The following is a 10962-nucleotide window of genomic DNA, read 5'->3' as shown; positions in this document are numbered from 1 at the left end:
CCAGCCTGGGTGACGGAGTGAGACCCTGTCTCAAAAAAATAGAGGCAGCTGTTATTAGTCCTAGGGTTAGAACAAGCCTCAAAGATACTCTACAGGGGCCTGAATTTAACTGGATTAAACTGCGGCGACTTGTGCCCCAGAGCATTGTCAGAAACAATAGAGTGGCCAGGTGTGGTGGCTCATGCCAGCACTTTGGGACGCGGAGGCGGGAGGACCACTTGAAGCCAGGAGTACAAGACCAGCCTCAGCAACATAGTGAGACCCTGTCTCTATAAAAGTCAGGAAACAACAGGTGCTGGAGAGGATGTGGAGAAATAGGAACACTTTTACACTGTTGGTGGGACTGTAAACTAGTTCAACCCTTGTGGAAGTCAGTGTGGCGATTCCTCAGGGATCTAGAACTAGAAATTCCATTTGACCCAGCCATCCCATTACTGGGTATATACCCAAAGGACTATAAATCATGCTGCTATAAAGACACATGCACACGTATGTTTATTGCCGCATTATTCACAATAGCAAAGACTTGGAACCAACCCAAATGTCCAACAATGATAGACTGGATTAAGAAAATGTGGCACATATACACCATGGAATACTATGCAGCCATAAAAAATGATGAGTTTATGTCCTTTGTAGGGACATGGATGAAATTGGAAATCATCATTCTCAGTAAACTATCGCAAGAACAAAAAACCAAACACCGCATATTCTCACTCATAGGTGGGAATTGAACAATGAGAACACATGGACACAGGAAGGGGAACATCACACTTCGGGGACTGTTGTGGGTTGGGGGGAGAGGGGAGGGATAGCACTGGGAGATATACCTAATGCTAGATGACGAGTTGGTGGGTGCAGCGCACCAGCATGGCACATGTATACATATGTAACTTACTTGCACATTGGGCACATGTACCATAAAACCTAAAGTAAAAAAAAAAAAAAAAAAAAGGAAAAAAAATGAGTGGTTAGCTAGTAAATTAGTGGGTGCTAATAGTAGGATGTGATAACAAAAGAGGTTCTAACTAACTAGAACGTTTCCCAGAAGACCAGGAAAACGTAAAAGAGAGCCCTATCAAAACCACTGTCTTTGGGGCTAGAGGGAGTAGTCATGGTGACTGCACACACCCAAACTGTACTCTGAGGAGGGACATCAGAGCCTGCATACTTCAGAGTAAGTGGACTTAACTGAAATCATCCAGCCAAGAAACTAAACGAGAAGAAATGTGCTGGAGGGTAGGGGGTAGGGGCTGGAGGGAAATTAGCTGGAGGGTAGGGGGTAGGGGCTGGAGGGAAATTAGCTGGAGGGTAGGGGGTAGGGGTTGGAGGGAAATTAGTATCCAGAGCTGCTGTGACACAGTATCTAAAATATCCAGTCCTCAACAACAAATTACAAGACATACAGAAGAACAGGAAACTAATCCATACAAGGAGCAAAAAAGCAATCAAAGGAAACTGAGAGGGTCAACAGGTTGGAAGCAGATAAAAACTTCAAAGTATTATTATAAGTGTGTTCCAAAAAAACTAAAGGAAACTGCTGGAAGTATAAGGAAGGTATGCTTACAATATTCCATCAAACAGAGAATATCAACAAAGAAAGGAATTTAAAAGGGCCAAATCGGCCAGGCGCGGTGGCTCATGCCTGTAATCCCAGCACTTTGGGAGGCTGAGGCGGGCGGATCACGAGGTCAGGAGATTGAGACCATCCTGGCTAACATGGTGAAACCCCGTCTCTACTAAAAATACAAAAAATTAGCTGGGCGTGGTGGCGGGCGCCTGTAGTCCCACCTACTGGGGAGGCTGAGGAAGGAGAATGGCGTGAACCCGGGGAGGCGGAACTTGCAGTGAGCCGAGATTGCACCACTGCACTCCAGCCTGGGCAACAGCAAGACTCCATCTCAAATAAAATAAAAAAAAAAATTAAATAAAATAAATAAAATAAAATAAAATAAATAATAAAAAAATAAATAAAATAAGCCAAATAGAAATTCTAGAGTTCAAAAGTAAAGTAACTGTAATGAAAAATTCATTAGAGGAGCTCTACAGTAGATTGTGTTCACAGTAGAAAGAATCAGCAAATTATTGGAAGAAATGATGCCTGAAAATCAAATATTTGATGAAAACATTAATCCAAGAAGATCAACAAATTGTAAGATAACATAGAAAGATGCATACCAAAACTATAGTGAAAACAATGAAAGAAAAATAATCTTGAAAAAAAAAAAACTACTCATTGTGTATAAGAAAACCCATTGGCCCAATGCTGTGGCTCACTCCTGTAATCCCAGCGCTTTGGGAGCTTGAGGCAGGAGTGCTTGAGGCCAGGAGTTCAAAACCAGCCTGGGCAATATAGTGAGACCCCATCTCTACAAAAAAATTTTAAAAATTAGCCAGGTGTGGTGGCATCCACCTCATAAACTACTTGAGAGGCTGAGGCAGGAGGATCACTTGAGCTCAGGAGTTTGAGGCTACAATGAGCTGTGATTGCACCACTATACTGCAGCATGCGCAGCAGAACAAGACCGTGTCTTCTTTTTTTTTCATGTTTCAGTGTTCTTAAGTTAAAAAAAAAAAAATAATAAAATAAATGCAAAGCTTTATTTTAGGAGTCAGAGGACTTGATATTAAGTCTTAAGATTGTAATACTGCCCCTGCCAAGTTAATCTGCAGATTCAACAAATTCAAAAAAACAAAAACCCCCACTCCCAGATACCTTTTTGCAAAAATTGACAAGTTGATCTTAAAATTTACGTGGACCCAGAGTAGCCAAAATAATCTTGATAAATAACATATTTGGAGTACTCACACACTCGGATATCAAAACTTAGGGCAAAACTACAATTATAAGACAGGCCTAAAGATAAGCGAAATAAAAGTCCAGAAATAAACCCTTGTGTTTTATAGTCAATTGATGTTTGGCAAAAGTGCCAAGACAATTCAAATGGGAAAGAATAGTCTCTTCAACAAATGGTTTTGGGACAAGTTAATATTGACCCCTCCTTTTATGCGATATACAAAAGTTAAACTCGAAATGTAACAAACACTTAAATATAAGAATTAAAACTATAAAACTTAGAGAAAAATCTAAGGGTAAATCTTCACGACTTTGGGTTACACAAAGCCTTGTTGATGTGACAAGTCACAAAAGAAAAAACAGATGAACACCAAATATAAAAACACTTTTGCTGCAATTGATACCATCAGATTAGAATAACAACTCAGAATTGGAAAAATATTTGCAAATCATATATCTGATAAAATGTATCCAGAATGTGTAGAGAATTCTTTCAACCCAATAAAAATAATACAAATACCCAATTTTAAAAATGAGTAAAGGGGCCGGGCGCGGTGGCTCATGCCTGTAATTCCAGCACTTTGGGAGGCTGAGGCGGGCGGATCACGAGGTCAGGAGATCGAGACCATCCTGGCTAACACGGTGAAACCCCGTCTCTACTAAAACTACAAAAAAAAAAATTAGCTGGGTATGATGGCATGTGCCTGTAGTCCCAGCTACTCAGGAGACTGAGGCAGGAGAATGGCGTGAACCCAGGAGGCAGAGCTTGCAGTGAGCCAAGATCGCGCCACTGCACTCCAGCCTGGGTGACAGAGTGAGACTCCATCTCAAAAAAAAAAAAAAAAAAATTAACCAGGTGTGGTGGTGGGCGCCTGTAGTCCCAGCTACTAGGGAGGCTGAGGCAGGAGAATGGCGTGAACCCGGGAGGCGGAGCTTGCAGTGAGCTGAGATCATGCCACTGCACTCCAGCCTGGGCGACAGAGCGAGACTCCGTCTCAAAAAAAAAAAAAAAAAAAGAGTAAAGGATCTGTACATCTTCCCAAAAGAAATGGACAATTGGGCAGTAAGTACATGAAAAGAAGCTCAAATCATTAGCTATCAGGGAAATGTAAATCCAAACCACAATGACATCCCACTTTGCACCAGCCAGGATGATTATAATAAAAAAGGCAGACAACATGGTGAAACCCCGTCTCTACTAAAAATACAAAAATTAGCTGGGCGTGGTGGCACGCGCCTGTAGTACCAGCTACTCAGGAGGCTGAGATGGGAGAGTTGCATGAACCCAGGAGGCGGAGGTTGCAGTGAGCCAAGATCGCGCCACTGCACTCCAGCCTGGGTGACAGAGCGAGACTCCGTTTCAACAACAACAAAAAAGGTGTAGTATTTGCATATAACCTGCCACATATCTTCCTGTGCACTTTAAAACCTCTCCAGATTATGTATAATACCTAATACATTGTAAATGCTATATAAATAGTTGTTATACTGTATTGATTAGACAATAATGACAACAAAAAAAAGTCTGTACCTAATAGGTACAGACAAAGCCAGATATTTTTCTTTTCTGGACTATTTTCCATCTGCTGTTGGTTGAATTCACAGATGCAGAACCCAAGGATATGGAGGGCCAAAGAAGCATTTACAGAGGAAGGAGAGTGTAGATTCATGAAAACTAAGGAGGAGATTTGAAACAGGAAGGCTTGATTCACAGTTTTAAAGGCTGCAAAGGAGGTAAATTGAAAAAAAAGACTAAGAGGCCATGTGAAGGTCATCAACCATCATCAAGAGAGAAATTCCGCAGAGCAATCAGTGCAAAATCCATGTTTTCCTTACCAAAAACCAAAAACTTCATCACAATATGATATGAACTTACCCATATGAAGTCTTTCAGTGGCCCCAAAACAAATCATATATATTTAATGAATAGCCATTATTGAAAAAATATATACTAAAAAGTAACTACACTGGAAAACCCATGACGTATTGTTACTATTGTAATTGGGAGAGAAGTCAGATGTTAGAATATTTTAGGAATGAAATAGGTCAAAAGAAAGAAAAATGTGAAGGATATGAATAAACAGAGAAATGTAGGAGGGACAAAAGGACCCACTCTTTAAACTGTCAATGGCAGGCTCGAACTGTTTTTGCTTATGAGGACTTCAAGTCCCTGCAGAGGTCAGGGTGGCTTCTAACATTGTATGCTCACCTATATTTCATCAGGCTAACAATAATTTTGATGGCTGATCTGCTGAGAGAAGATTTTTTTTAAAGAGACAGGTCTTACTCTGTTGCCCAAGCTGGAGTGCAGTGGTGGTCATAGCTCACCATAACCTCAAACTCCCGGGCTTAAGTGATCCTTCTGCTTCCTGAGTATCTAGGACTACAGGCATGTACCACTGCACCCAGCACAAGACGGTCTTGATTACAGACATTTATTTAGGGATACAATGTAAAATAACTGACTTTGTATAACCCTATCACTATATATCACTATATTCTAAATGTCTAGGGAAAAGTAGGGGGAAAGACTGGATTAGGCCAGGCGTGATTACCAGTAATCTTAGCACTTTGGGAACCCAAGGTGGGAGGATTACTTGAGGCCGAGAGTTCAAGACCAACCTGGCCAACATAGCAAGACTCTGTCTCTATTTCAATTAAAAAATAGAAGAAGAAAAAAGACTTGGTTGGCAGTTTTGTTTGTTTTGTTGTTGTTTTTGTTTGTTTTTTTGAGACAGTTTTGCTCTTGTTGCCCAGGCTGGAGTGCAATGGTGCCATCTTGGCTCAGTGCAACCTCCGCCTCCTGGGTTGAAGCAATTCACCTGCCTCAGCCTCCTGAGTAGCTGTCATTACAGGCATGCGTCACCACACCCGGCTAATTTTGTGTTTTTAATAGAGATGGGGTTTCTCCATGTTGGTCAGGCTGGTCTCAAACTCCTGACCTCAGGTGATCCTCCTGCCTCGGCCTCCCAAAGTGCTGGGATTACAGGCATGAGCCACTGTGCCCAGCCTTGGTTGGCAGTTTTTACCATTAATTATACCATTATTTTTTCTGATTATGAAAGCAATAAGGCATACAGTGTCAATCATTAAGGAAATATGAAATATGTAAAATAAGAATGTTCTCTAGTCTCATCTCCACAGATAACTTCTTTCAAGATTTGATGCATTTTCTCCCAAATTTTTATTTTCTAGACATACACTAACATTTGTCTTTGTTAAAATGGGGTCACTGAGTACATTTTATTTTGCGACTTGTTTTTTTCCTATTTACCTGTACAGCCAGCACATTTTCTTATGTCATCATGGTAGTGCTGCCTCTCTCTTTAATTAATGCAAAGTGTTCTATTGTGCAGATGGTACATATGAAAATATTTCTTTTTTTTTTTGAGACGGAGTCTCGTTCTGTTGCCCAGGCTGTAGTGCAGTGGTGCGATTTCGGCTCACTGCAACCTCCACCTCCCGGGTTCAAGCAATTATCCTGCCTCAGCCTCCCCAGTAGCTGGGAGTACAAGCATGTACCATCGCTCCCAGCTAATTTTTCGTATTTTTAGTAGGGACGGGGTTTCACCATATTTGCCAAGCTGGTCTTGAACTCCTGACCTCAAGTGACTCACTCACCTCAGCCTCCCAAAGTGCCAAGTAAAATATTTTAGTGGGAAAATGTCCACAGAATAAGGGGTGTGGGCTTGGTCAGTGGAGAGTGGCTGAAGAGGTGAGAGGGAACCAAGGCTCTTCCTGCTATTTCTTTGCTAGTGCTGGCCCCTTTAGGGGCTTCCCTTCCCTCAGATATGACTGCCAGGGTCTTCCATCCCTACTTTCTGCCCCTTCTCTGAGGGGCCTGAGCCCCCTCAGCCTCCCAAGTTCATCCAAACAAACAAGTTATGGCCTTCATAAAACTGTCTGATTAAATGTGTATTATTATTATTTTTCCTTTTTTATTATACAGGATATAAATGCTTAACTCTTTTCATGTATTTTTAAGCCAACTGACAAATAATTTTGAGCTTGTCATTAGCATCCTTGGGCTAATGTAATAAAACTTTGTTACTTAAAACTATGGTTTTCTAAGTTTTAAATTGCATAGGAACAATAAGGATCTGATCATAAAGACAAAAATAAGGCTGGGCATGGTGGCTCATGCCTATAATCCCAGGGGATTGGAAGGCCAAGGACAGAGGATGGCTTGAGGCCAGGAGTTCAAGACCAGCCTGAGGGCTGGGTGTGGTGGTTCATGCCTGTAATCTCATCTTTGGGAGGTCAAAGCCCAGGAGTTCGAGACCAGCCTGGGCAACATAGTGAGACCCCTCCCCCACCACCATCTCTACAAAATATTTAAAAATTAACCGGGCATGGTGGCACGCACTTGTAATCCTAGTGAGTTGAGAGGCTGAGGTGGGAGGATCACTTGATCCCAGGAGTTTGTGTCTGCAGTGAGCTGTGATCACACCATTGCAAACCAGTCTGGGGGACAGAGAGAGACCCTGCCTCAAAAAAAAGGAGGCGGGGGGACCAGCCTGGGCCACATAGGAAGACCCCATCTCTACAAAAGATAAAAAAATTCTCCTGTGTCAGAAGACCAGTTGAAAAACAAAATTTAAACATTAGCCCAGTGTGGTGGCACACACCTGTAGTCCCAGCTACTGGGAGACTGAGATGGGAGGTTCACTGGAGCCCAGGAGTTTGAGGTTACAGTGAAGTATGATTGTGCCACTGCACTCCAGCCTGAACAACAGAGGGAGATCCTGTCTCTTAAAAAAAAAAAAGACACAAATACAACTAAAGCAGGGTGAATCTCATAAGTAAAGGGAAAAATTCTGATCAAGAAGACTGGAAACAGCTGGGACTAGCCTTTGCCTCTCAGGAAGGAGCGGAGAAAAGATTTTGGCAAATGATGGCCAAGAGGCAGCAGAACCCCTCCTGCAGTGGTTCATAAACGTGGCTGCGTTGCCCACTGCTGCCGTAAAAATTACCCCAACTTTGGTGGCTTAAAACAATGTAAATTTATTTTTTTTAATTTATTAATTTTTAGAGACAAGAGTCTCTAGCTCCTGGCCCCTTCCCTCTATCTTCAAAGGCAGCAAGAGCTGGTTCCATCTCTGTGAAACTGACTCTTCTGCCTCCATCTTCCACATTTAAGGGCCCACCTTGATAACTCAGGATATCCTATCTCTTTTAAGGTCAGATGATGAGGAGCCTTAATTTCATCTACTATCTGGAGTCTCCTCTGCCATGTAACTTACCATGTACATATTGTACATATTGTACTCCCTGTTCCAGGGAGTTGGCTGGGGCCTTCTTCCAAAGGTCATCATTCTGCCTACCCTACCTGGGGATCTTCAAAAAGTACCGCTGCCTGGGCTCTGCCCCAAGAGATTCTGATGTAATTGGCCTGGAGTGGGGCCTGGGCATCAAGATGCTGTTATGCTCCCCAAGTGATTCTAATGAGCAGCCATTGAAAACCACTGCTCTGGCTGGGAGTGGTGTCTCATGCCTGTAATCTCAGCTCTTTGCGAGGCCAAGGATCCAGCTACTTGCGAGGCTGAGGCAGAAGGATTACCTGAGCCCAGGAGTTGGAGGCTGCAGTGAGCTGCCGTGATTGGGCCACTGCATTCCAGCCTGGACAACAGAGTGAGACTCTGACTCAAAAAAAGAAAACCCCAAAATCTTCTGCTCCAAAGAGATCATACATTCTATTTCTACACATGTACCTGGCACTGCCATAGATGTGTTTATTCTGTACATCCCATTTAACCTTCCCAAAGACCTATTTATTTTAACAACTAACATTTACATGCCAGGCATTGTGATGAGTTAGTTGTGCTACTATCGTGATGATCTTTCACAAATATTTTATTTTGAGTAATCATCACAACAACCCTGTGAAGTAGGTACTGTTTTTATTCCCATTTTACAGACAACGAAGCCGACTCAGAAATTTGCCCGAGGAGGCTGGGTGCGGTGGCTCACGCCAGTAATCCCAGCACTTTAGGAGGCTGAGGCAGGTGGATCACCTGAGGTCAGGAGTTCAAACCAGCTTGACCAACATGGCGAAACCCTGTCTCTACTAAAAATACAAAAATTAGCTGGGCATGGTGGCGCATGCCTGTAATTTCGCTTCTCGGGAGGCTGAGGCAAGAGAATCGCTTGAACCTAGGAGGTAGAAGTTGCAGTGAGCCCATTCTGCCACTGCACTTCAGCCTGAGCAATAGTGTGAGACTCTGTCTCAAAAAAAAAAAGCAAAAAGAAAAAAGAAATGTGCCTGAGGCCATGAAGGTAAACCATGTTGGCCAGACTGGTCTCGAATTCCTGACCTCAGGTGATCCACCCGCCTCAGCCTCCCAAAGTGCTGGGATTACAGGCACGAGCCACCACGTCCAGCCTCTGGGTTTTTTGCTTTTTCTTTTCTTTTAATTGAAATAAGGTCTCACTCTGTCTCCTAGGCTGGAGTGCAGTGACCCAAAATTGTGGAATAATCTCACCATTATAAGCCTGTAAGAATGTCTCATTAGATTACTCTTTAATTTTTAAAATTGTTTTAATTTTTTTTTTTTTTTTTTGAGACAGGGTCTCACTGTCACCCAGACTGGAGTGAAGTGACATGATCTCGGCTCACTCCACCCTCGACCTGCCTGAGTTCAGGTGATCCTCCTGCCTCAGCTTCCTGAGTAGCTGGGATTACAGTCGTGTGCTGCCATACCCGGCTAATTTTTGTATTTTTAGTAAAGACAGGGTTTTGCCATGTTGGCCAGGCTGGTCTCAAACTCTATGGCTCAAGCAATCTGCCTGCCTCAGCCTCCCAAAGTGCTGGAAACCACCACCACCAGGCCTATTTTAAAGCTATTTTTAATTTTTTATTATTTGTACTTTTTAATTTTTTAAAATTTTTGTTTTAATGTTTTTAAATTTTTAAATCTTTATTCTATTTTGGCCAGGCACGGTGGCTCATGCCTGTAATCCCAGCACTTTGGGAGGCCGAGGTGGGCGGATAACAAGGTCAGGAGATCGAGACCATCCTGGCTAACACGGTGAAAACCCATCTCTACTAAAAATTAGCCAGGCGTGGTGGCGGGTGCCTGTAGTCCCAGCTACTCAGGAGGCTGAGGCAGGAGAATGGCGTGAACCCGGGAGGCGGAGCTTGCAGTGAGCCGAGATCGCGCCACCGCACTCCAGCCTGGGTGACAGAGCAAAACTCGATCTCAAAAAAAAGAAATTTATTTTATTTTAAAAATGTTTAAAAATTTAAATTTGTTAAAGGCCTTTCCAGTAGCATCACATTGTACTCATCCTCCTCTTGCTATTCTAATCTTCTCCCTCCCTACATATACACACACACACATACGTACACACACACGTACACACACACATGCATGTACAGCAACATTCCAGCCCATTGCCTCACAGATTGCTATGCACCAACAGGCCTAAAGTTAAAATAGTAATAGCAATGCAGTCACAAATATAAAATAATATAAAATTATTCTGCCACTAAGATCATGTTTTCTTGAGAAAAATATAACTTTTTAGAGCAAAAATATAGGGCAGCAACATGAAGGCTCATTTTAAGCTGTTACGCTGTGTAGAGTTGCACCTTCACATGGCCTGTGAAAATACCTATTTACTGAATTTGGATTGTAATCAATAATTACCAGCCTAGAAGACCTCTGAAAGTTTGATCATTTTCTTCCTTCTGGGCAGGCAAATCTTCCCTGCAGAGAGAGACTGTGAGCTGGAAGGGAGTTCCTTCTCTCAGTGCGTCCTCTGTGCCTGCTTTTCCCATGTGGGTTTTTGAGAGTTCAGAACTCCAGGAAGGATCATCCTATGCTGGAGATTTCCCCATGAATGTTTCCTTCTGCACAAAGAGCAAATCAGAGAGACCTTGGCCCCTCTGTTCCATCTATGGACCCCAGAGGCTTATCTGTCTTTTTATTCTGTTAGCCGAGACTGTTAGACATGTTGGCCTTAGTTCTTCCACAGCTTGCAGAGAAAATAAGACTGTTATAGAACCAATACTTATGGTTATGGGTTAATGCAGCATTGGCAAGACTGCCCATGAGGGCAAGCAAGAGATTTACCAGCTGGCAAAATACAAACAACTTAGTCTTTTGGCTTTCGGTTAACAAATATGACATCGCATTTGGCCCTATTACAGCTACAGTTAAGTG

The sequence above is a fragment of the Pongo pygmaeus genome, chromosome 12 (assembly GCF_028885625.2).
Source record: "Pongo pygmaeus isolate AG05252 chromosome 12, NHGRI_mPonPyg2-v2.0_pri, whole genome shotgun sequence".
In the NCBI taxonomy this organism is placed as follows: Eukaryota; Metazoa; Chordata; class Mammalia; order Primates; family Hominidae; genus Pongo; species Pongo pygmaeus.
This window is presented reverse-complemented; position numbering follows the sequence as displayed.